The sequence below is a fragment of the Lissotriton vulgaris genome, chromosome 10 (assembly GCF_964263255.1).
Source record: "Lissotriton vulgaris chromosome 10, aLisVul1.2, whole genome shotgun sequence".
NCBI classification, from domain to species: Eukaryota; Metazoa; Chordata; class Amphibia; order Caudata; family Salamandridae; genus Lissotriton; species Lissotriton vulgaris.
Genome location: NC_141698.1, coordinates 319,026,043 through 319,053,628, shown reverse-complemented (window position 1 = coordinate 319,053,628; position 27,586 = coordinate 319,026,043).

The window sequence follows — 27,586 nt, the reverse complement described above, 5'->3', positions numbered from 1 at the left end:
ATGGGCCTCATGTTTTGTGATTTGTTGGTACTGCGGCGGGCTTTCTTTAGTATGGTGTTGAATTTGGGATTCTTCCTGTTGTCAGTGAATGTGGCAGTCTTCAGGCAGCAGTTCCTATTTTTGCAAAGTTCTGGTCCGAAAGCAGTGTATGCTCTGTCTAAAATGTGTGTCTGGCAGGGAACAGTAGGTGCTCCGGATTGAATGTTCTTCATTGTCTTTAAGTTGTTTTTTGTGGCGAGAACTCTTCAGGTGAGAATGATCTGGTGGATGGCATCGTTTGTTGTGTGGATTGAGGCGGTGTTGTCGTCTTTTTTCTCAAGGTTGTCTTAGAGCATTTTGATCTTTTGGTGAAAGAAGAACCTTGCAGCGTTCTTGCTATGGAGGGACGTCGGTTCTTTTGCTATTGTTGTTTTTGTATTTCTGTATAATGGCGAACATTTCCGTTGAGTTGTGGGTGTTGGAGAGGATTCTGTCTTGGATGAAGTTTTCTTTGTCCATTTGGTGAGTGCTGACTTGGTGGTGTGCTGTGATACCTGCTTTGTAGGCGGGTGTCATTCTGGTGTTTTTTATGTTTCTCTTCTTCTTCTCCAGTCTTTGGCATGAGTGCTTGGTTTCCCCTTGATCCATTTTGAACCATTTTGCATTCATGTTTTGTCGTCGCTTGCTGTTCTAGATGGTGGGCGAGGGTGTTGGCTCTTTGGCGATTCATTGGTAGAGTTTGCTTGCCGCTGTATTGCACTCTGTTGTAGTTGGTGAAGGAGTGCAGACTTTGTTACTGTTTCTGAATGGGGTGGAACGTGCGGTTTGACATCAAATCGATATGTGCTGGACTGTCCATTTGTGTAGTAAGTTAGAAAGCATTCTCTTACGCCTGATTATATTTTGATAACTCTATAGTGTTTGTCACGTTATTTCAATAATAATTCAAAGAGTGAAAAAGTTTACTAGGTTTTGCATAGGCAAATGCTATTGTGTAGACCAATTTTTTACCCAATTTGTTTGTTCCATATACTGTTGTAATACATTTTTTGGGAGTGAGCTTTTGTCCATATTTTTTAAATACAATTTTTAAATACAATAAGATTGGGAGTTTCCTGGCCTGTATCCTTTATGGTGGTTTGCTGAACAGTTATTAAGTTTAGATCCCCTGTTCACTTTGTTGCCTTGCTAGATTCATTTTCCTTTTTTTCTATTATTGAAATAATTTATTAGTCAATTTAAACCATAAATTTAGCTAAGGACATACATAACCGAACATATAAATTAAAAAGAAATTCTAAAAATGTTTTGCCATCAAGCTCCAACCATATAATTTCCTTCCTAGCAAACAAATATAAAATGTTAATACCCATCTTGTTAGTTTGTTTTTCTTAAAAAGTACCATTATGTAATACTCCAAAAGATCTTTAATAACCCATTATAACCATAACCCTTGCAAAAGACATACATAATGGGAATGTCTGACAAAATATCGAAAGACAAAAAATCAACATACAAAAATATCTGAGCAATAATATTGAAGTAAAAAATATGGACAACCCACCTAAAACATGGTAAGTACAAAAATATCGGGGGAAAAATTGATGTAAAAAAATACTGTTATTAAAATTTTTTTTTTAAATTAAAATAATATGTAAAATAATTTAAATAATACTTATAAATATAAAAAAACTGTTACGAATTTTGTATAATATTTAAAATTAATAAGTAATATGCATAATTTAATAAAAAATTAACTAAACATATACATATAATATATAATATATATACTTACTGAATCAGTTTTATTAATTATTTATTTTATTAACTTATAAATAATTAAACATATTATAAAATACAAATTCATCTATACACATAAAATAATAACATGAATGAAAATTAAATAATTATGTAAAACTAATTGCGAAAATTAAATTTACTTTTAATATTTTTAAAGTTATTTATATACTACATTAGCTAAAATAATACAAAAAATATCAAATAACAGAGGTAATAAAACTACTATCCCAACTCCAATAAAAACAACAGTAGGGAAAGTGTTGGATAGCGTAGAGGTAAAAATTACTATTCCAACGCCATAGAGTGCAACAGTAGGAAAAATGTTGGATAGCGTAGGGGTAAAAAGTACTATTCGCACTCCAGAGAGTCCAACAGTAGGGAAAGTGTTGGATAGCGCAGGGGTAAAAATTACTATTCCAACTCCAGAGAGGGCAACAGTAGGTAAAGTGTTGGATAGCGTAGCAGTAAAAATTACTATTCCTACTCCAGAGAGTGCAACATTAGGGAAAGTGTAAAAATAACATACTTATACATAAATTATTATTTTAAAATATGTAATAAATTAATTATTAAGTACATCTAAAATATTTGCAAACACCAATAAATAATTATTAAAAACATAGTTACCAATGAATAATTAAGTAACAATAAATTAATAATAGATGCCAATTATTCCTAATTAATAAATATTAATTACCAATTAATAAACATTGAACAATAACATGTGTTTATAACAAAAGCATATTAATTATTATAAAGTAATTACCAATGAACTAATATTGAACAATTAAATCATTTGTTAAACCATAAATATTAATTATCAAACATTAATTCCCAATTAATGATTACATAGTAATATATTAAGTAAAATATCAATACATAATATTTAGTAATATTTAATTACCAATTAATGACTAAACAACAATAAATTCATTTTCATAACCAAAAAATTTAACTTTTAAATAATTACCAATTAATAATTAATATACCATACATTAATAATCAATACCCAATTACAAATGTAATATTTACTTAATTACATAAGAATTACTTTACACACTATTCCCCAATAAACGCACAACACCAATAATACAATAATACACTTAACATAATTATCAATTAATCAATTAATTAAAATTAATAAAAAATAATTACCAATTAATAATTAATTAATTAATATATAATTAGCAATACCTAATAATGAATATAAATTATTACTTAATTACATTTAAATTACTTCCCACCCTATTCCCCTATAAACCCAGAATCCGCTACAGAACGTGCACACAAAAATTAATTAATTTTTTTTATAATTCATAAAAATTATTAAATAATTTAGAATAATTAAACAGCCCGCTACGGTACTGAAATACAAAATTAACTTAAAATAACTTTTAAAAAAAATAACACATACATATTAAATACATAATAATGTACATAAAATCATATAAAAATCCATGTTAGTAACCTCAATATTACTAACATCTATATTACTTGCATCGATATTAAAAAAATCGATATTACTTACTTTCTATATTCTGACCCTTCGATATTATTACACTGAGGAAAGTCTATTATGCCAAATCATGCCGAGAAGTGAGGGGTATGCAGGATGTTCGGAGATACTGCTACAGGCTTTACCAGATTATGTGATTTTGTTAATGCATTTATGCTGATTGCACTAAAAGTGCCAAACTTCCGCGATCAGTCCTAAATGAGTTTTTATTGATAGATAGCTCAATGTAATGTAATAGGGGGCATATTAATTTGATTGACCAAGAAAGGCTATACAATCAGCATTTGTTAAATTGTGTAAAGCATATTGTGGATATTCATGTTTATGAAAAAAGGCGTTGGGGGCTATGGTAACACTGGTATAACACTGGTATAAGCATTACTAACTGACTGGATTGTCTTTATACATTTATCCAGATTGCACTTAAAGTGCTAAACCTCAGCAAACACAATTAAATCGACTTTTCATTGGTACATGTTTTAAAGGGATAGTCATCAACTTAAGTTTGTTTCCCTATCAGGTGTCAATGCATATTGAAGCACCTCATACGTTCCTGTCACTGGGTACCATCTATAAAATGTACTAATCAACACATTGAAAATATTGGATACATTGCCAATGTGCGTGGTTATGTTAACAGGTCAAACATTATGTAATGTTTACATTTGACATAGAAGATACCATATTGTGCAAATACATGCACGGAAAATGGTGTATGGTGATACTAGTACAGGTTTTCAGAGCTGAGCTAATCGTGTTAATGCTTTTTCGCAAATTGCTTTTAAAGTGCTAAACCCTGCGAGCAGACATAAACAATGTTTTAATGACATACGGCTTGACAGGTTATGGAGCAGCTTATGCCCATTTTTGTAGCAGCCTGTTCATACATGAAGAATCACACCACAGATTCCTTTCGGGACCTCCTTTTATCAGCCCTCTCCAACACCATTAATGTCAGATCCTTTACAATAACTATGGTTTAAAAAAGGCCAGGAACTGTACTATTGTAATGTTTATCCTTGTGTTTCTTGCGTTCAATGATTCCATCAGTGTGTTTCTATAGCTCCTGACTCCTTGCATGTTAAAGTCTTTGCTTAACAAACCTCTTCTCTGTTTTGCCATAGCAGGTCATATCAATTTGACATGTGGTAAAGTATCATCTCCTTGGTGATATAGGCTGCAAATGTTGATTTTTCTTGGCCGCTTTACCTCCATTTTGGTAGTAAATCTGATTTGTGTCTCTCACCGAGTCCAGTGCAGTGTATGTCTGTTTCATTTTCCAATGGTATTTTGTTCCCAGTACAGTCAATTCTGTTTGGGTGGTGTATCAGTTGAAGACCAACCACCCATGTAATCGCTTCTAAAACATTTCTTTATCTGTTACCCAATTAGCAGTTTAATCAATTGTTTTACCACTCTTTTGAAAGTTTTCCCATATCTATTGCCATTATACAAAGTGGTTAATTCAAGCCTCACAATGCTTCTTTCAAGATATTTCGTATAGCCTCCATTATGCCTTTTAAAGTTGTTCTCAGTCTAAAATCCTTGTGCCACAATATATAATCTGCAGTTGAGCGCAATTTGTTCTAGAGCATCATAAATGCTGTAGATATAGGGACTGGATATTTTGTTCCTGAGATTTTCAAATAAACTTTGTCGGGCGATGTTGATCTTGATTCATTTCGAAAGTTGTTTATACAATCTTATCACCATTCATTCAAGTATACTGGTCTCTGCATCTTACATTATTTCCCATCCATATGCACGTGTTTGTAACAATTTGTCCTTAATTTCTGCTATGAGTACTTTACATTCACCATTGTCATTGGCCTAATAACTTTCCACTTTGCTCTCTTGAAGCATTGTTATATTTTACAGCCATGTGAGATGGCAGTTTGTTCTTTCTAACGTTGCTCGTTCCCTATTTTCAGCTTATCGCAGTTATTATTTTCTTCACATTTTATTTCAGTAAGGTGTTAGTAGGGACTGTGCTTTTGTTTTTGTTTTCATTCCTGTTACTCCACTCCCACATAACAAAAGTCGCCTGGGCAGAAATACGTTTCCATATCCTCCAATCTCAACAGTATACATATTGCGCATTGATCAATGTAATCAAAGTAGCATATTCCACTCCCTTTGTATTAGTGAATACAGTCAGGCAGTAGGACCCCAGCAAGTCAAGGTTGGCTTGGGTAAATTTGACCAGAAAGTGTAGAGAGACTTTGCATTAATTTGGGCAAATAGTTGTTTATAAAATTTTGTTTGGAAGATCTTTGGAGTTCCTTTTTTTTTTTTTTTAAATCTTTTTATTGAAATTTTCTTCCCACTTTTACGTACAGGGCACGGCAGTATGTTACATCAAAAGTAAATATATTATTTGTTTCACATTTTCTTCTCCATTAACAGAACAGCCATAATACAGTGAAAAATGTAGATCAATCAACATACTTCGAATCTTTCTTGTACATACAGTCTCTTCACTTTAGTATATCATACCAATTATATTACTGATTACCCAGCATACAAGAAAAGAATGAAAGATTAAACCTAAAAAAAATAGGGTTAAAGGAAAAAAGACAGCAAAGCAAAACAGCAAAACACACCTTATATGGTCCAGTGCACAGTAAACATACGTGGTTCTAACTTTTCAATCCATGCTCCCTTCTTTTCATCGAGTAACGGTATCCCAAATCTGTTTGCCAAGCTTCCTTCCCTTTTTCCCCTTCCTTGCATAAATCTCGGTCTCCAAGTTATATATCGTTAATAATTTAGCCAACCAGTGATGAAATGAAGGTGGCAGGGGGTCCAGCCATGCAGATGCGATGCAGAGTCTCATAACTGACATAGCTACGAACAAGAATTCCCCACCCCCCACTGCAGTTGCCCCTCATCCTCCTTCACTCCCAAAAGAATTACCGAGGGGGTTAAAACAGCTAGTTCCTGTTGTGCCTCCCCACTGAGCTATCTTTGCAGGTGTATGATAAAGATGGTATATAGTTTTGTAGTGTTGTGCCTGTAGAGGCACCAAACACAGTAATGTATATCCCTTTTCTAAGGATGCATAGAAACTTTCCTCACTAATATCCAAACTGTTTTTCCATTTTTTTGCCCGTTTTTCAGTATCATCCTCCTTTAAGGTTATCAATTCAGCATAGAATCTCTTTATTGTACAGCCCTCCCCTGCTTGAATCACTTCCATAATTGGGATTTTGCTGAATCCTGATGGTCCTCCCTTTTTGTTATACAAAAAACTCCTTACTTGTAAATACTTGTAAAATTGTCTATTGTCAAGAGCATACTTTGCCTGTAGTTCCGAAAACTGGTAGACCCCTTGTTGTCCTAACATATCTCCTACCCTTCTGACTCCTTTCCTTCCCCATTCCATAAATATAGGGTCAGCAAAAATCTCCTCTGGCAAATATGGATTTCCTTCCAATCTAGTATAAAAATTATACCTCCCTAGTCCAAACCTTTTGGTAAAAGCTTTCCAGACTGTATGAGCCGCAATAAGAGTCTTGAACCGTGTCATTTTAAAATATCTAGGCTCCGTATATTTCAAAAGTATATTCTCAGCTTCTGGCCCCAATACCAGACCATATATTGCCAGTGTACCAAGCTCACTCCATCCTTCAGACTCTGCCCCCCCACCAAGCCTGACATATATTGCAGAGCTGCTGCCCAATAGTATAATTTTAGATCTGGCAATGCCCACCCCCCCTCTCCCGTGGAAGTGTCATAAACCTGAGTGCCCTCCTAGTTTTCCCCTTTGCCCAAATAAATCTATTAATCAAATATTCAATGTTCTTAAACAGCTTGGCCTCAAACAATAGGGGTATTGCTCTAAAAAGATATAGGAACTTAGGTGAGACCAACATCTTTACTACATTCGTCCGCCCCACAATAGATAGATGCAAGTTATCTAATCTATCCAAATCCTTTCGCACTTTATTAATTAAAGGTGTTATATTCTTTTCCACTAAGCTATCTAGGTCGGCCGAGATAGTCACCCCTAAGTATGTTGCTGCATGAATCACTCGGCTATCTGTACATATAGTGTGACAATTTTTGACTATCTGTGTCTTAGCAGTGTTAAGTTTATAGCCCGAAATCTCCCCAAACCTCAGGGCCTCAATTTCAACTTGGGCAATAGCCTCCGTTGGGTTCGGTGTAATCAGTGCAACGTCGTCAGCATATGCTAGTATTTTACACTGGCCAATACGTGTAGATAATGGGGTAATTAGTTCACTCATCTCTATTCTACGAATCAGTGGGTCCATATACATGGCGAATAACAGTGGGGAGCAGGGGCATCCCTGCCTCGTACCTCTCCTTATCCGAAATTGTCCTGTGGACCCCGCATTTACCCGCACAGAGGCCATTGGATCTACATAAAGTGCCTGGATTGCTTTGACGAATCGTTTTTTTACACCTGATCTTTCCATTACATACCACAAATAGTCCCAGGAGACCCGATCAAATGCTTTTTCCGCGTCTAACAACATGACCGCCATCGGGTCCCCTGAGACTGCTGTAGCATCAAATAAAGTTATCACCTTACGTGTGTGGTGTGTAGTGCCCCTTCCGGGTATGAAGCCATGCTGGTTCTTACTTACGACTTTATCTATTATCCTAGTATTTCTTGTTGCTAGTACTTTAGAGAAAACCTTAGTATCCGTGTTCATTAGAGTGATGGGTCTATATGATCCAGGTTCTTCCGAGGGCTTCCCTTTTTTCAAAATTATCACAATTTCCGCGCCCCCCCATGATCTAGGAATAGATTCGCCTATCTGTGCCTGTTGCATTGTCCTAACTATATCACCTTCTAGAATGTCCCAAAACACCTTATAAAACTCTATTGGGATTTGGTCAGGGCCCGCTGCTTTCCCTGAGGGGAGGTTCAAGATAGCATTTTTGATTTCTTCTCCCTGCATAACTCCTTCCAAACCTTCTGCCGCCTCATCCGTGAACATAACTACCAGGATCTCCTGCAAGTAGTCTCTGATTCCACGGGCATCTCCCCTTATTGGTTCATCATACAAATTCTCATAGAAAGTTCTGAAAACCTCCCTTATTTCCTCTGAGTCTGTGTGAATCCTGCCTGCAGTATCCCTGATCTCCCTCACAATGCCCGACGCTTCTTGTTGCCTAGTCCGTATAGCCAGAGTTCTGCCTACTGTCTCACTAAATTCGTGACATCTCTCTCTTTTGGTTGTATATATTTTCGCAGCTTTTCTGGCAATATCTCCCTCTGCTTCCCCTTTAGCTTTCAAAAGTTCTATCATAGCAGTATCTAAAGGAATTCCATTCATAACACACTCCTCCAATTTCTCCTCAGCCTTAAGTACTGCCCCGCTAGTTCTATATTCCGCATCTGCTCCTGTTTTCGCTTAAAAGAGTTAAAGCTCAGCGTCTCCCCCCAGACCCTCGCCTTAAAGGCATCCCAGACTACCCCTACAGCAGTGCTATCTCTGTTGGTCTCAAAAAATTCCCTAATCCATTTTTTCAAGTGGACCACATATTTATCTTCTTGTAGTAGCCCTCTTTCACAAGTCCACACTCTTTGCTGCCTAGTATTTGTTGATTTAGCTATTGAAAGCACTAGGGGATTATGGTCGCTGAGGATCCGTGGGAGTCTTTCTATCCTTGAGTCCGATAGGACTGTACTTGAAACGAAGAAGTACTCCAATCTTACACAGGTTTGGTGTGGAGCGGAATAGTATGTGAAGCCCTTTATCTCTGCCTGCTTTTTCCCCCAGACATCTGATAAAGCATTATTTGCTACTAGGCTCTGTAGGGCCTGACATACTCGCCTCTTCCTACCTTGGTATTTACCATATGAACCCAGCCCTAAGCCATCAGCACCATTGATATTAAAGTCCCCTGCCATAATAATTCTAGGTGCCCAAGTAGCTAATTCCAAGTCCAAAAACTGGAAGATCTCAGGATCGTCCTCAGTTGATCCATATACTGTTACCAACGAGGCCACTCCCCATCTATCATAGACTCGATCATTGCCCATCTCCCCCTTTGATCCTGTGCCTTTTTCCCGTTAACAAATTTTTATTCCTAGATAATATAGCTACTCCCCTTTTTTTGACACCTTGCCATGAATTTACTAATACATGAAAGCCCAGCTGTTTCAAAAAATATTCCTGCGAGGCCATGACATGTGTTTCCTGCAAAAAAAATAAAATCAGCATTCATTTGTCTTAATGCAACTGAAACCTTTAACCTTTTCTGGGCATCATTTAAACCACACACGTTCCATGTTACATACCTAGTCCCCATAAATAGTTTCTTAGTTTGTTACCATATATAATCATACATTTATTACACATATTTATTTTTCCATTGTTTCTTAAATTTTTTAATCTGTGCCAACCCCCACATAGAACCTTCCTTCCTTCAACCCCCAAACCCCTTGTCTTAACTCCCCTCTCTCCCACCTCTTCTTCTGTGAATAATTCTGTCATTTGCTGCTGTACCGTGCCCTGCACCCCCCTTCCCTCCCCCTCCCTTCCTCTACCCCCTGCCCTCCCCCCCTTACTGGCAAATAGGTCAATTCTGACCTATGTCTGACAGCCGAACCCCCCTAGGAAGCCTCTCCCTCCCACTCTCCATCAATCCCTTTCTCAGTGCTGCATAGCCAGGCTTATCCGTGCTGCTCCCTTCCTTTCTCTTCCTTCCTTCCTTTTTACTATGTCAAATGGGCTGTTTGTCTTATAGCTGCAGCCCGGTCGTCTTGCGCCTTTCCTTCTCTTTGTGCTTTCCCTTCTCTTAAGTAGGTAATATACTCCTGTACCACTATTTCAGAGTAAAATACCCTGAACTGACCATTAAAACCAACTTTGAGGCGACAGGGGAACATCAAATATACCTCACATCCTACGTTTTGGAAGGGTGTTATTAGCTGCCTCATGCGCCACCTTCTCTCCACAGTGGTGTGGCAGAAGTCTGGGCGAGCAAAAAAAATGATGTCTTTATATGACCGTTTGGCCACTGGCTTTGCCTTACTAATTACCTCCTCCCTTAACAAGAAATTTCCCACATATATCAGTATGGCTCTTGATTTGGAGCCTACATTGTTTTTCCTTCGTATCAGAGGGAAACGATGCGCCCACTGTACCTCCTTGTCCCAATCCCACTTGTCCATCTCTGGGAAGGCCCCTTTCAGCAATTCAACAACAAAGGCACGTATGTCAGCCCCCTCCTTCCCTTCCTCAATTCCAAGCAGTCTTATATTATTGCGCCTTTTTCTATTCTCGAAATCTTCGAGCTTCCAAAGAACATCCGATGAGGTCTTTTCTTGCTCATGCCTGTACTCCTGTAATTTTACAACTTCATCCTCCACTTTGCCTGTCCTCTCCTCCATTTCCACCATTCTGCCAGATACTTCCGCATACATTTTATTGACTTTGCGCAGAGACCCTTGGATTTTCTTGTTTGCATGCTTCACGGTTCGCGCAGGAGCACTTTCTTTTAGTTTTGGCATTGACTGTACCGCGCAGGAGCGCTTTCTTTTGGTTTTGGCATTGACAGTACCGCGCAGGAGCGCCTTACCGTCGCTATTCACATCCGGAGCTGCTTTCTTCTGGGGACTTTCTTTCCGGAAGCCTTGGTGAGTCCACAGAGGGTGACAAGGTCTGTGTGTGTATGTGGGGGGTGGTTCCTTTCCGGGTCTGACCCTGTCTCTGAACTATCTCTTTTGGTTTCCAGTTGACACCCGGACGCCCCCGCCAGCTCCACGCTATCCACCACCCTACACCCTGGCTCCCATCCCTGCGTCCATCTCATCCCTGTTGGGTATCGCTTTCCACGAGGGTCAGGTGGGTACAGGGACGGGTGCTCTTGTCGTCACTGCGGAATTGCGTCACAAGCAAAGGTAAGACTTGTGGGGCACCTGACAGAATCCGAAGCCCACGGTATCTATTCCGCCCAGACGACATGGGCGACCCGGAGGTTACTCTGCAGGATATCGCAGTCATGCTGGCTGCCATGCAGACAGAGAACCTTGCCTTGCGCCAAGACATAACGGCCCTACAGGGTCAAATGGCAGCCGGGGTCACCAGTCCTTGGGGTACTACTCCCAGCCCTAGGGTTCGACAAGACGGCCTGTTGAGACCACCAACGTTCACCTTTGGGGGGCCCTCTGCCGCCACCAACCAAGACACAGCCATCCAGGTCGTCACTCCCCATCCTGTGCAGTTGGCCCCACCCGAACGCTTCTATGGTGATAGCACGAAGTACGGAATATTCATTCATCAATGCCAACTGCATTTCATGGCAAGGATCGCGGCCTTTCCGGATGACGCTTCCAAGGTCGCCTACATACTATCTTACATGGGCGGAGACGCCGCTCAGTGGTCCATTTCCTTGGTCGAGGACGACGATCCCATGCTTAACCACCTACCAACGTTCAAGGAAGCCATGCGGTGTATGTTCGCTCGCCATACCTTCGTGCAGGCCGCAGACAACGAGCTGCTCAGCCTTAAACAAGGCAACCAGGACTTGCTCCATTACATCACCATGTTCAACAGGCTTGTCATCGAGGCCCACTGGCCTGAGTATAAGAAGGTGTCTGTGGTCTATCGGGGTTTACGGGATGACCTGAAGGACCTTATCTCGCAATATCCCAATCCGCCCGAGGCTATAGGCCCTTTCATTGACATGGTGGTAAAAATGAACTTCCGTCTACAAGAAAGAAGGACCGACAGGGGAAAAGGCAACGACAACCGTCTCTTGCCTATAGGGGACAAGGGCGTCGAGAAAGCCAAAGAGGACTCCAATCCCCAGGGAGAGGCGTCCGAGCCCATGCAGATCGGAGGCTTGAGAGGACCCTTGACCAGTCAAGAAAGGGAAAAAAGGAGGAAGCAGAACCAGTGCCTATATTGCGGCAAAAGCGGACACTTCGTGAGGGAATGCCCTGCTAAGCCCTCCAAACCACGAGGCAGAAGGCCGTACGCATTGCCCATCAGCAAGGGCGACAAGACGGGAAACGAGACAACCCAGTAGACATGGGGATCCGTCCTCTGGGTTCTTCGTCTTCTACATCAGCGATCCCTGTGGTATACGACGGTAGTCATCACGTCAGCATGGACATATCCTTACGGAATTTGGCAGGCAGAACCTGGATGGTGACCGCCATGTTGGATTCAGGGGCGACGGGCTGTTTCATGGATACTGCATTTTCCAGAGCCTTGGGCATCGACACAGTACGGAAGGCCCAACCAGAACCCGTCAAGGCTGTTGATGGAACAGACCTGACTTCCGGCCCTATCAGACACCGAATAGAGAACATGACGATGACCTTCTCAGACAACCACGCTGAGTCCATCAGTTTCGACGTTATCGACGCCCCTCAATTCAAGGTGATCTTGGGTTTGCCGTGGTTGGTGAAGCACAATCCCCGCATTGATTGGGTGACCAGAACCATCCACCTTGAGTCGGAACACTGCAGCAGCACTTGTTACGCAAAGGACGACCTACCAGGCCCTCGTTTCATACAGGCACACTCGTTGCCTGTAATAGGCATGGGAATGGTTACCCAAGGAACCATACCGAAAGAATGTCTGGACCTAGCGGGAGTGTTCGACAAGAAGGGTGCCAACACTCTTCCGCCACACCGGTCGTTCGACTGCCGCATTGACCTGATTCCCGGCTCCACGTTGCCATGCAGCCAGATCTATTCGCTCACGGAAAAGGAAAACATCCACCTTCGTTCGTATCTGGACGAATACCTGGACAACGGGTTTAATCGTCACTCCAGATCACCGGTGTCTTCTCCTCTTTTCTTCGTGTCAAAGAAGGAAGGGGATCTGAGGACCTGCATAGACTTTCGCGCCATGAACACCATCACCATAAAAAAACGGTACCCGCTTCCTTTAATCTCTAATCTCTTGGACCAGGTCAAGAACGCCTCCATCTACTCGAAACTGGACCTACGGGGTGCTTACCACCTTGTTAGAATCCGGAAGGGTGACGAATGGAAGACCGCTTTCCGGACAAAGTTCGGCCTGTTCGAATACCAGGTCATGCCTTTCGGACTCTGCAACGCCCCCGCCGCGTTCCAGTTCTTCATCGATGAAGTGTTGAGAGATTTCATTGACGTCTTTTGTATCGTCAAAGCAAGAAGGGTGTTCCTACAGTGGCCGTATCATTCAATAATGTGTGTACATCTCTAAGTAATCAAAAGGGCAGTGACAGAAGGAGATAAAGTGCAAACAAAGTTCATTCAGAAAAATATTTATTTGTTCTTTTTATTTTTTTATAGATATAAATTCATATAAATATTATTGTTGATCAAAAAATCTTTTTTAATTGATACGTAATGCATAGATTAATTGAAACAATTCATAAAGAGCACAAAACAGTCATAAAAACAGCAGCAAATTAGCAGGACCCCTGAAAGGCAATCATACACAGCAGCTCGCTCACGTGCTAACAATCATTCTACATTCACACCACATACAAAGATGGAGAAGGAACTGGATTCCAATTAGCAAGATGACTACGCTAATTTGATCCAAGGGCACCAGAGTGTAATTGTTGGCCCTTGTGGCGGGTCTACGCGCGTTTCGGTGGACAAGCCACCTTCATCAGGACCTTGTTCATCAAATTGTGCAGATATCAGGGAGTCAAACAAAAGAAGGATTGGCCTAAAAAGGAAAGACAAAACTGTCACTATCACATACACCAAAATTCTATTTACAAGAGAGCATTAATACATTCACTGTTGGGTTGGAACCCGTGGTTCATCACTGTGGTTAAAGAGTAAATCTACATTATGGAGTAGCAAGCAGGAGAGTCTAGTCATGCGAAAGCATAATGCTGACACTAAGTGACTAGTCAATCTGAGAGTTAATGAGGGAGGGACCGAATTAACAGAGAGATTCTTATTTTGCATAAGATGTTATCTAAGAAGGTACTGCATATAAAGGCATATCCAATCATGTAATAATACTTACGAGGTAAAAGGTCAGCTATCATTAGAACGAATTCTCTTTAAGAATTAGGAGGTAAAGTCACATGGGTTGCACCGTATCTGTGAAGGGACCAGGGGAGGCTGTTAGGTTATGGTAGAAAGGACTAGATGGTATGCATGCGTTGTCCCTAATTCATAGGCTTACCCATAATGCCAAGTCAGATGTGATAGGTGACCCTCAGAGCTTCATCTTAATATCTTGAATACCAAATTCTGTGTGGGAAGCTACAAAAGAAATGTATGATAACCCATGTCATAGTCATTCTGGAAGAGATGAACCTAAATACTATGAGTCAGCTGGACCCCCTATGGTTAGCGTTTAAAAAGAACATACCGGGATGGGCGAGTTGTTTCCGTTTCGGTAGGAGTTCTGAGAAGATACTTTTATTTCATAAAATCAAGAAGAGGGTTTCAGGGTATGGCAGTCCTCGTAGAGGGTTAACTCCTGTATTATTTCAGTCTCTGATGACATAAAGAGATACCAACACGTCTATTAAGGGACACCATAGGCATTGTCGATATATCTAAAACGTGGAAAAACCAGAAAAACTACATGGAAACTTACATTTACCAATGGTGGTAATATCTCAAATGAGTGGACATTCTGTAAAGTAATTGACACTGTTTAGCCACCGCGGCCCTGCAAGACAAAAGTGGTGTGCATGTAGTCTAGTCCTAGGGCATAGAAGCAATTCAAAGTTACACGCACTGAGACGGGCATGCCGGCAAAGGTGAAAGAAGAACGCATACACCAGAAAGTCTAGAGCTAACTGCTTAGAGTGGGTGATCAATATGTGAGGTCCCACAGTCCATTAACAACCGAGTGAGAGTGCAGCGAAGGAACCTATGGGTAAAGCGGGGTGCTTACCACCTTGTTAGAATCCGGAAGGGTGACGAATGGAAGACCGCTTTCCGGACAAAGTTCGGCCTGTTCGAATACCAGGTCATGCCTTTCGGACTCTGCAACGCCCCCGCCGCGTTCCAGTTCTTCATCGATGAAGTGTTGAGAGATTTCATTGACGTCTTTTGTATCGTCTACATTGACGACATCCTGATTTACTCTCAGACCACCAGAGATCACGTTCAACACGTACGTTCCGTCCTGCAACAGTTGGAAAAACACCGCCTGTACGTGAAGTTGGAGAAGAACGTCTTTCACGTCACATCCGTTGAGTTCCTGGGGCACATCATCACTCCGGCGGGCATCCAAATGGACAACAAAAAAGTAGAAGCCATCCTGTCTTGGCCAACCCCGGAGTCCGTGAAAGGGGTCCAGAGGTTCCTCGGTTTTTCCAACTATTACCGACGTTTCATCACCGGTTTCTCAGAGATGGTGGCCCCCATCACACGCTTGTTGCGCAAGGGGGTACGTTTTGGTTGGGATCAAAAAGCAGACGACGCCTTCCAGGAACTAAAAAGACGGTTTACCGTAGCCCCAGTCCTGGTGCACCCCGACACCGAGCAGCCCTTCATAGTGGAGGCAGAGGCCTCTAGGGACTCCATAGGCGGAGTGTTATCACAACGAAACATCGATACAGGACTACTACATCCTGTAGCCTTTTACTCCAAGAAGCTACAACCCGCTGAACGCAACTACACTGTGTCTGATCGGGAACTCCTAGCCAGCAAGACCGCGTTCGAGGAATGGCGCCACTTCCTGAAGTACTCGAAACACACCGTTACCATCTACACTGACCACAGGAACTTACAGTTCCTCCGATCAGCACGTGCCCTCACAGCCCGACAGCTTCGATGGACCCTGTTCTTCAACGAGTACGACTTCGTGATAACGTTCCGGCCAGGGAAAGACAACGCCAAGGCGGATGCACTATCGCGGCTGGCCGAATCCGAAGAAGACGCTGAAGACCATGAGCCTGTCTCCATCATACCGGAGAAACACTTCCAGGGCATAATCGCTTCTATTGATCCTGTCTACCAGGCAAAAACAGACAGGAAACGGTCCGAACCCGTGGTTCCGACAGAGGACGATGAAGGCGGGGCAAGTGGGAGCGGGTCATGGCGCTCAGGAGACCAAAAACACCTTCCAGGGGTGCCTGATCAGAGGAAGGCCCTTTTTTCGTGTCACAATCATATCCTCTCCGGCCATCCTGGTTACCACAAAACGCTCGATCTTGTGCGAAGACAGTTTTGGTGGCCCACAATGGTGACAGATACAAGGACTCATGTGATGAACTGCGCTGTTTGCCTACTCGGCAAGAACAGATCTGAACCATCAGTTGGCTTGTTGCGTTCTATCCCGGTACCCCCTTTTCCATGGCATACCGTCTCCATGGATTTCGTGGTTGAGCTCCCGCTCACCAAGACTGGACACACCACAGTACTCACCATAGTGGACCACCTCTCCAAGATGGCACATTTCGTACCCTTGCCGAAACTGCCCACGGCGGCCGAACTGGCCTTGATTTTCGTGCAGGAGGTGGTTCGCCTCCATGGCATTCCGTCTGTGGTCATAACGGTTCGGGGATCACAATTCGTGTCTCGATTCTGGAGGGAGGTATGCCGGATCCTCGAGATTGACGTACGCCTCTCCTCAACGTACCACCCGCAGACCGACGGTCAGGCTGAACGAACAAACCACACCATGGAGCAGTATCTCCGCTGTTTGCTGCTCACGGTTGAGAAGGAGTGGTCCGAAGTGCTATGGATGGCGGAGTACGCTTACAATAACAGCAAGCATTCGGCAATCGGCATGTCCCCCTTCTTTTGCCTCCAGGGACATCACCCTCGCACTACTGCCTGGGAGGTGCCTCTAGATAGCCAGCTGCCCACGGTGCGATCTTACCACGAAACGCTTCGCGACATCTGGCAACAGGCACGATTCGAGTTGGCCAAGGCGAAGGACACCGACAAGGAGCATGCTGACGCTCACCGGCAACAGGAACCTACTTATCGCGTGGGTGATAGGGTGTGGCTTTCCATTCGGCACTTGAACGTGCATGGGCCCAAGAAGCTGCTGCCTCGTTTTGTGGGTCCCTTTGTTATCGAGAAGGTGGTCAACCCTGTGGCCATGAGGCTGTCACTTCCTCCGCACATGAAAATCCATCCGGTCTTCCACGTCTCCCTTCTGCGTGCAGTCCGGTCTGGTTGCTCTGTACCGTCTCCCCCTTCTCCGGTGGTGGTGGAGGGCCAGGTTGAGTATGAGGTCAGGGCTATCCTGGGGTCCCGTCGTACCAGGGTCAAGCTCTTCTACCTGGTAGACTGGAAGGGGTACGGTCCTGATGAGCGGTCCTGGGAACCCTTGTCCCATGTGCGCCACGCTCCTGTTCTGGTCCGTGCATTCCATCTGAGTCATCCCCTGAGCCCTCGCCCTGTCTCTCATTTCTGAGTTCCGGGGTTGTTCGGGGAGGGGGTTCTGTTTTAGGGGGGGGTGCTGTCACGGTTCGCGGCGTTGCCGCGGCCGGCCACTCCCCGCATACACACACGGAAACTGGGATACTCACTTCCGGCCGGAAGTTGAGTTCCCGGTCTAGTTCCGGGCAGCGACTTGGGAGCACGGAAGCACTTCCGGGGGAAGCGCTTAAACAGCGCGTTTCCCGCCGGCTCGGTGCTTCGGATTCCTTGCTGGGAATCACACTGCAGAGACCTGCTTTTCTGGAGACGAGCCGCGCTGGAGCGCTGCTCGGCTGTTCCGTCAGCCACGTGTGGGAGTGATTCCATTCACTCGTTTTGGATCTAGGAGGCAACCCGCGCTGGAGCGCAGCCCTGCCTCAAGTCTGCGTCACTCAGAGACGCTTGCTCATTTCCTTCTCCTGGGGGTTCCAGGAACGTGCCCGTTTCTTTTTTTTTCCTTGCCCTCATTGCGCAGGAGCGCTTTGAGGGTGGTTAGAGGACCTGAGTTGCATTTTGGGGGTTTTGTACTGCTGTGTCCCACCGCACAGGAGCGCCAAGGGATACCACTGGTGGAATGACAGGTGACCATTCACTGCTACTCGCGCAGGAGCGCACTCTTTTGTTTTAGCTTGGGTGAACGCGCAGGAGCGCTTTCTTTTAGTTTTGGCATTGACTGTACCGCGCAGGAGCGCTTTCTTTTGGTTTTGGCATTGACAGTACCGCGCAGGAGCGCCTTACCATCGCTATTCACATCCGGAGCTGCTTTCTTCTGGGGACTTTCTTTCCAGAAGCCTTGGTGAGTCCACAGAGGGTGACAAGGTCTGTGTGTGTATGTGGGGGGTGGTTCCTTTCCGGGTCTGACCCTGTCTCTGAACTATCTCTTTTGGTTTCCAGTTGACACCCGGACGCCCCCGCCAGCTCCACGCTATCCACCACCCTACACCCTGGCTCCCATCCCTGCGTCCATCTCATCCCTGTTGGGTATCACTTTCCATGAGGGTCAGGTGGGTACATGGACGGGTGCTCTTGTCGTCTCTGCGGAATTGCGTCACAAGCAAAGGTAAGACTTGTGGGGCACCTGACACATGCTTAGCTCTCTGACTCTCGTGCCAAGCCTCCCCCTGAATTTGCTTCAGGGTTGAAAATAGAAGTTCGAAACTGGCTGCATAACCTCCCTCATGGGCCTGTGTCTGAGCCTGTATCTGAGCCTGAGCTTGTGTCTGAGCCTGAGTCTGAGCCTGATTTGGTTGTAGGTAGCCAACAGCTGCGCTCTCCTGATATAACTGCGAGGTGGCAGCGTAGTCCCAGTCCAGTTTTTTAGCCACCCCCGTCTGTGTTATGCTTCCAAGCTTCTTGGCTCTTCTTCGAGTCTTTCCTCTGGCTCTACTTTTCTTACCCACTGGCTTTCGCTTTAATACAGTATTATGCTCTGACTCTGATTCTAATTCTGAAGTATCTGCCTCTGATACCTCCGAGCAGCTCTCTGTAGATGATGATAAATCGTCTAACTTAGTGGATAGGTCATCACTTAAATCTGATTCTTCGTCCTCCACTTCCTCTTCGTCATCCTCATTATCTTCCTTATCATCCTCATTCCCAGTAAAAAAGCAATCATCACTCGGTGAACCTGTAACTGTTGGAGGCACATAGTTTTTCCTATTATCAACTCCCCCATTATCCTTCCCCCTAGTCACTGCTTGAGCCTTATGTGGGACTTCCTCACAGGCATTCTCCTTATTGCCATCTTTAGCCTTGCTCGTTTTGTCTAATGGGTTGTTGTTTATGAGGGCACTCCCTGATATCTCTTTATCACACGATACTTGCTGTATTGCCTCGGCTATCAGGGTACCCTCACTCAATAAATTAGCCCCATTTTGCTCCTTACTCATCAGGGCTTGCTGCATACTCTGCGCCGGTATTAGCGTTGGGGTCTGAGAGACAGCCTCTGAAGCAATTGCTCTTGCTGAAGCATTTATCTGCGAGTCTATTTCCTCCCCCACACTTCTAGACAGAGGATTTATCTGTTTTAAGCCAGTTAACTGCTCCCTGGCTGCTGCTTCTGGCTGTTCCTTATTGTTGCGATCCCCCTCTAGGACCGAAGAGAGTAACCCACTTTCACTCTCCAAAGCTGTTGCCTTGCTTATAGTCTCCCTCCGTGACTCACCGCCATCACTCTCCAGATCTTGCAACTTTTCTCCTTGATTCACCGCAGCTGCCCCGGGTTGCGCCTCGCTCCTCATATCGCTGACATCACCCTCCGGCTCCGGCTCGACCTCTAGGCAGACAGCCAGCTTACATCTATCAATGGGTTTGTCAGTTCTGTAACCCCGGCTGTCCCGTCCATCCCATTAGCAGCAGTGGTCGCATTCTCCATTCTAAGCGCCGGGAATGATTCGAACAATGTCGGCTGCCGCAGGTTGATTTCCCTCGAAGAATCGGAGCCAGCATCCATGCTCTTAAAGGGTCCCTTACCAGGTAGCTCCTTTTTCTTTTTCTCCGCCTTTTTCTCTGCCTCTCTGTCCTGCTTTCTTCTTTCCGTCGCTGACAGCTTCACTTCTTCACGCAGCCTGGCAGCCTCTCTTCGCGCTTGAGCTCTATGACGAGCCTTTGCCCTGAGATTTACAGCCGGATTCTCGAAGTCACTCGCTTGAACTTCCTCGTCCTCTCTCCCAGCTAAGTCTTTGACCACCTTCATTACTTTCGGAGCCATGACCTGCCTTGCAGTATCCCAGCCTGTCTGAAGACGCTGGAGTGTCTCTGCAATTGCTACTCCGACTATCCGCCAAAAAGTGCTCAAGCTTTTCTTAGAGTCAGTAAACTCTCGTATTAGAGACTGCTCCACTCGAACTAGCCAATTTACATAGTCCTCGATCATCCCACTGCACGGCACAGCTGATCTTTGGAGTTCCTGAAGGTAGGATCTTTTTCAAGCTGTGAGTTAAGGATTGTTCACTGTTTTTTTTTTTAATTATGCAATTCACCCACTTTACTGCTAGCTTTGTTGCTTCCATGTGTATTGCCAAGGTGTTATACCTTACTTGTCCGCCTATGTGGACCTTGTGGATCCATGAAGACTATCCAGGTTGCAAGCCTCAGTTGAACGTGTGGTTCCTGATGAAAGTCATCCAGCATCCTCATCCGTTTTTCCTACAGTATTGAGTAAATATTCAACTTTATTGGACTTTATCCTTTATCTGTTAACACCTTAATTTATATTTCGAGTGGTTTGTTCATCGAATCACTAATTTCAACTTTTGTCTATTTTTTATAATATAGGTGGTTTAGATACTGGGGGCCCCATTAGGATGGTGGCAGATCGCCCCCGCCAGGCCGGCAGTAGCCACCACCGGCCTGGTGGGGGCGATTCGCCCGCCATCTGTGCAAGATTGACCCCAAAATATTATTATGGGTGGGAGGTCCACGGCTGACGGAAAGACCGTCCGCCGCTTTTCCACCCGGTCGACATGTCGACATGGGCGGAAAAGGGTTCTATATGGTGGTGGTGTCTTTTAGACACTGCCAGCCATATTAGAATGTGCTATGGTGAATGCCTTTCCGTGGTGGCATTGCTGCCACGGAAAGGCATGCGGAGTCTGCTACTCCGGGGGGGGTGGGGGATGCACATGGGGGGTACCATCTGTGCAAGAATGACCCCAAAATATTATAATGGCTAGGGGGGGTCCACGGCAGACGGAAAGACCGTCCGCCGCTTTTCCACCCGGTTGACATGTCGACCGGGCGGAAAAGGGTTCTATATTGTGGTGGTGTCTTTTAGACACCGCCAGCCATATTAGAATGTGCTATGGTGAATGCCTTTCCGTGGTGGCATTGCTGCCACGGAAAGGCATGCGGAGTCTGCTACTCTGGGGGGGGTGGGGGATGCACATGGGGGGTACCTATGGTACCCCCCTGCCTTTCAAAGAACAACATGGCAGACACCGTACGGTGCCTGTCACGTTGTGCTTTGAAATGCACAACATGTATTTTTAGTGTTGCTGCGGGCGGTGCTTTCAGCACCGCCCGCCGCAATGTTAAAAATACGGGATGCGCCCGCCACTGTGGCGGGCGCATCCTAATTGCCCCCACTGGACCCCAGCCCTTATGGCGGATGGAGTCTGTCCGCCCGCCATCCTAATGGGGCCGTAAATTACCATGTTCAGGTGTTTACAAATATTTTTTTCATTCTACAGCCTGACCTTTTGTTTTTCAAGTTGCTCTCTATTACTTTAACTTTGAAGAATCAGGCTATTGAAATAAAGAATGTCCTCAACACAAGTCAATTTGTTAGTGCGGGCTATTCGGGAATATTACATGTTTATTATTGGGTTACATCTTTCAATTTACCCATTACAAAGCTCTCTCTTTCTTCTTCCTTTTATCACTAGGATTTTATATTTTTTATATCCTTTACATTTTTTGCACAAGATTGCAAAGCGTGGATAGCACATGGAAACTACACTTAAGATTAGTATGTTTGGTACTTGAATTTCCAAAGGTATATCCTTTACATTTTTTGCACATGATTGCAGAGCGTGGATGGCACATGGAAACTACATTTAAGATTAGTATGTTTGGTACTTGAATTTCCAAAGGTGCCACAATGCTGTGTCTGATTCAGGCTTCTGGTGGGAGATATAAGTGGCTCGTTCACTTTTGTCACATTCATTTTACTAGTTCATATGTTTGATGGTCTTCTTCTCCTTGGGCCAGATTCACAGAAGTAACTTAAGACAAAATCCTAAACTTACTACTTTTGGTATTCACAGAAGTTAGGATTTTATCTTAAGACAAACTTAAGATAGACTTAAGACAGACTTGAGACAGACTTGAGACAGACTTAAGACAGACTTAAGACAGACAAGACAAGATCGTAACTTAAGTCTGTCTTAAGACAAACTTAAGACAAAATCCTAACTTCTGTGAATACCAAAAGTAGTAAGTTTAGGATTTTGTCTTAAGTTTGTTCTGTGAATCTGGCCTCTTGCCACTAACCCCCTTAACTTTTAAATTTGGCACTTGTAAAATGTGATATCCTTACACAAATACAAACTGTGAGTATAGATTTGCCAAATTTATTGTAAGTCTATCTATAACGTGTTGTTCCATAGAAATATTTTTTAATAATGTTTACCAAAAAAGTATAAGTAATCCATCTTTCCATCAAGTCATGCTTTTCCCATTATTAACAATCTTTTTAATTTTTAGTTCAAACTGTTTTCAATTTGCTTAATTAGTATGCCAATCATTCGTTCCAGTGTGATTTTTAAACATGTTCTTTAACAATATAAATCATGTATTAACATATTTAAAATGTCTATAAATGTAATGCAAAAATAAACCTTTTAAAAATAAGAGATATATAATGTTATGTTACATCTACCATTTTATCGTATATTGAAGCTACATCAGCAGCTAAAGTTTATATTGTGTCTAACAATATTTTAAATTCACTATGCTATGTGCAAACATGTAGAAACATTCAAAACCACAATTATGTATTCATTTGTACACTGACCAACACTTTACATGTAAATAACCAATAGATAATTAGAAAATAAACAAACCCCCACAACCATAATGGAGTACATTTCACACTGACGAAGGCGGCAACGCCGAAACGCGTTTGTAACCTTGCTATCTGCAAATGCTGTAATAAAATATGGCTAACCACGCTGGAGCGACTTTGAGTGTTCTTTTTTGAAGACTAGTCCCGAGGATTGAGGGACTTAGCGTTGGGAAAATATTACGCACACCACAGTGCGGCAAGAGGCACCCGTGGAAGAAGTGGAGCGGCGGTTGGAGGAACTGGTGTGCAGAAAAAAAAAAAAAAAAAAAAAAGAAAAAATATATATATATATATTACCTACTGGCGGTCGCCAGTAGGTATATATAGTTAGGATTTTTTCCCTATGGGATTTCTGAAAATTCTATGCCTAATAACTTTTGCGTTTGTGGACGGAATTGGCTGAAATTTTCAGGAAAATGGCACATTTTGTTTCTGAGCAGCCCTTGAAAATTTGGGGGGGTTTTGTGGAGGGGGGGCCGAGAAAAAAGGGGGGTCCCAAAACGCCTTTTTCCCATGTTAATTTCCATAGGGCGGTTGGACTCACTTTTAGCCCGAACGGCTGAATGGATTTTCACGAAACTTGGTAAAATTGTAGGGACTGTTAGCCCGATGTGCCTTTGCTAGGTCTCAATATATGTGCTTCAGTGGATTTTGAGAAATTAACGTTTAAATCAAGATATATATCTGTAACAGCGCTCCGGGCAGCGATCCGGTTAGCGAACCTTTCGCGTATCGGAACTTTGCGATGCGAAGCTGATTGGCCCTCCGGTGTCTGTCAACATTCTAAACAGTCCGGAGCGGCCGCCATCTTGTCTCTCGGTAGGATCGAGAGACAAGAGGAGGCCAAAACAAAGGGGGAAATTACCATAAGGGGGCATAGTAGATCCTCGTTGACCCCCTAGGTTTTATGTGGAGGTTTTAAAAGGGCCTAGGAGGGTCCAAAAAAAAAAAAAAAAATTTTTTTTTTGCGTGGTAAGCGCCAAGTTCGCGAACCGGAAAGCGTTCTGGGCAGCGAACTTTATGGATAAAAGAATGAAAGAGTTTTCTAATACTGTATGTTAATTGTTTGTTGTTTTTCTTGTTTTTTTTTGTTTTCTTTTTTTTAAAGTGTTTTTTTTATTTTGATTCTTTTTCATAATTTATTAAACTTTCTAACATTTCAGTGTCTGAAATGTCATTATTTTCTTGAAATATTGTTTGCAATCTGTGAGGTTGCAAAATGTCCTCATTTGCAAGGAGGACATCTACTGCTTGGACACATTGCAGCAGTTCATTATCCAAGCTTTCATCCATAAATTCCATGTCAATTTGTTCAATTAATTCCTGGCTGCTCTCTTGCAGGTCCATCTCAAAAGAAACTTGCTGCTCGCCTTCCATTTTGCCTGAAATTTGGATTAAAAAAATATATATTAGTAGAGATAGGGCACTGTTGGGATTAATTTTAGATAGGCAGTTTTTATCAGTGAATTTATCTTTTGGCAGTGTATAGTATGAGAGTGGAAATAGGACTATAAAAAAGTGTATGTGATTTAACCAAGACAAGCCTTACTCCATTCATAACTATAACAGAGAAGTCTATCTAAATACATTACTACTACAGAGGGATAGTGTATATCTAGCAGAAAAAGTCTACTATATTAAGTTATAGTGCACAATATATTAAATTATAACTTACCTTCACAAAGAAGTTGAAGTTTTTTGAAGCTATTGAAATAGGAGGTACAACAAGAAGTAGTAGTCAAAATGGCTGTGTTTCCTTCTCTCCCTTTATATATATACAGGTATATAACCAATCAAATGTCAGGTAATAAAAGTAGAAAATGAAAGTAACATTTTCATTGGTTGTCAATTCCAACAATTCAGATGTGTTTTGTGAAGTAATTTACCTCACGGTACTTGGAGAGGTCTACAGGCTAAATGGCTAAATGAAATTTCAATGAAATTTGTGAGAATGGAAGGGATTGTTATGTAGTATGAGCTAATCTATATTTGGTGAGAGTGTCTCTAGTCGTTTTTCTGTAAATTACTTTCCCACCTTTTTTTTTGGACCGCTTTCCGGGAAGCGGCCCGGTTCGCGAACCTTAAGCATCACGGGAGTCCACCATTTTGTGTTTCGGTCGCATTAAGATACAAGATGGAGGGCAAATAATGTTTAGAATGGGTAGAAGGGGTCATGGTAGACTTATCTTGACCCTCTAGGTTTTCTGAGGGTGGCTGAGGAGGCTTATATGTGCGGGAAAAAACATTTTTTTTAAAAATTCCGCGAGGTTAGCTTTCGGTTCGCGAACCGGGTAGCGCCCCGGGGAGCGAATTTTGTGGAAAATTAATGAAAAAAGTTAGAAAAAAATAATAATTGTGAGTGATCAGATGAAGGGTAGCTCTGAGAAGAGCTTTTGGGTTTATGGTACATTTAGGTACTTATAAGTAGGTACCAATGCACAGTCTTAAATTCAGAATGAAAATTCTGTTGCCCTCATCTGAGAAGTGAACTCCATCTCCTCTGTAGATATCTTGCATGTAGTAACGCAAGTTATTGTTGTACAGAGAGCCCATTCCATGGTCTCTCATGAAAGCTGAAACAGATTTGTTTACATGCTTCCTCGCTTTCTCAATTTGTGGACAAAATTGGTTGGACCACTTCCATTTCTGTCTTTGGCATATATTGGAATATACCAAGGCAGTTTGAGGAAAAAGTGCCATTAATTGCTCAAAGGTGTCCTTTAAAAGCATTTCCAGACCTACCCCTGTCAAAGTGCCCAAATCATTACCTCCACAGTGCACTATTAACAGGTCAGGTTTTGGCAAATGCATAAAGGTTTTCACCAATGGTATCAATTGGTGACATTTTAATCCTCTTTGGCCCAACCACTTAATTTCCACATCTTGTAAATTGAGGTTAGGTAAATTTCTGTTCTCAGCATACCTTTGAGCCCAGTGGATGTAACTATGTCCAACAATCCAGACCTTAAACATGGTGGGAGAAGGTTGTTCTGCAGTCAGATGAAGTGTGGTAATGAAAGGGCAGTTGAAACAGTAGGAGTTTCTAAAGAAAAAAAACTGTGGATTTACAATGCTAATGATTCATTAGCAGTGATTGGTGCATTTCCATTTCTGAAAACAGAAAGTTAGGGTGCATGGATGTGTTCTTTGAAACATGTAATTTGAATGGTCAAGGAAGAAACATTTAATGAAAGATTGCTCTGGATACGCAGGTGCACTGAGAGTTCAGAGTTCAATTGAAACATTGTTGTGTGAATTTGCAAACATGAGAGGTCTTCCAGGAGGTGGTTGCTAGGGAAACAAGGCAGAGAGGGCAGAGGGGGGAAGGGTTTTGATTTGAAAAAAGTGAGGGAAGAGGTATGATTGGCTAATATGAGAGATATGTGAAATGAATATCTGTATTTCTGTGCTTTCAATAGCTGCAGCCTTTGGAGTGCATCCTTTTTCTTCTGCTGAAGACAATTTGGTGTATTTCTGAGACTGTTTTCAAAACTCAAAAAATATTTGCTAAGGTGAGAAAAGATTTATTTAATTTAGATAGAGAATAGTATGATTTAAGGAGAAAATAAATGATGAAGAAAGCTGTGTTTTTAAAATGTGGTTTTGTCTCTAGTGATATACTAATAGAATTAGTTTCATAGAGAAATTGTAATTGCATATTTGGTGTAACATTCTGGCATGCAGTAACACAAGTTATTGTGGTACATGGAGCCCATTCCATGGTCTGTTATGTAAGCTGAAACAGATATGTTGTTTTTAAAAACGATTTAAGAAATCAATTACATTTCTGGATATGTACTGCTAGAGCTTCATAGGTTGTTTTGAGCCATATTTATAAGGTATTTGAGTGTCTAAGATGTTATGTTTTCCTTTTAAAATGTAAAGTGTTCCTCATGGGGCAAGTGTCTTGTACATACGCTCCCACTTGTGCTTGGCAAATTTAGATTTTGATTATGGGAGTTACCTAGCCATGTTAATAGTGTCCCAAAAATGGTGCTAGGGCATTCCAGAAAACACTTTCATGTGTCTCAAGGACATTTTTAGTCATTTCTTCATGAATGCAGGTATACAATTGATTTATATGCTGTGTTTAAAAACGAATTTTGAAATCAATTAAATTTCAGGATATGTACTGTTAGAGCTTCATAGGTTGTTTGGGGTCATATTTAGAAGGCATTTTAGTGTCTTTGATGTTATTTTTCCCTTTTTAAATGGAAAGCGTTCCTCATGGGGCCCTGAGCAGTTCTTAGCCATGTTATTTAATAGGAAGTGGATAACATGGCTAAGAGCATTTGCTGGAAAATGCATGAATATCGCTGACTTTTCTGCGATATTCATGCATTGCGGCCTTTTTTTTCGCATTTGCGAGCAGTTCTTAGCCATGTTATCCAAT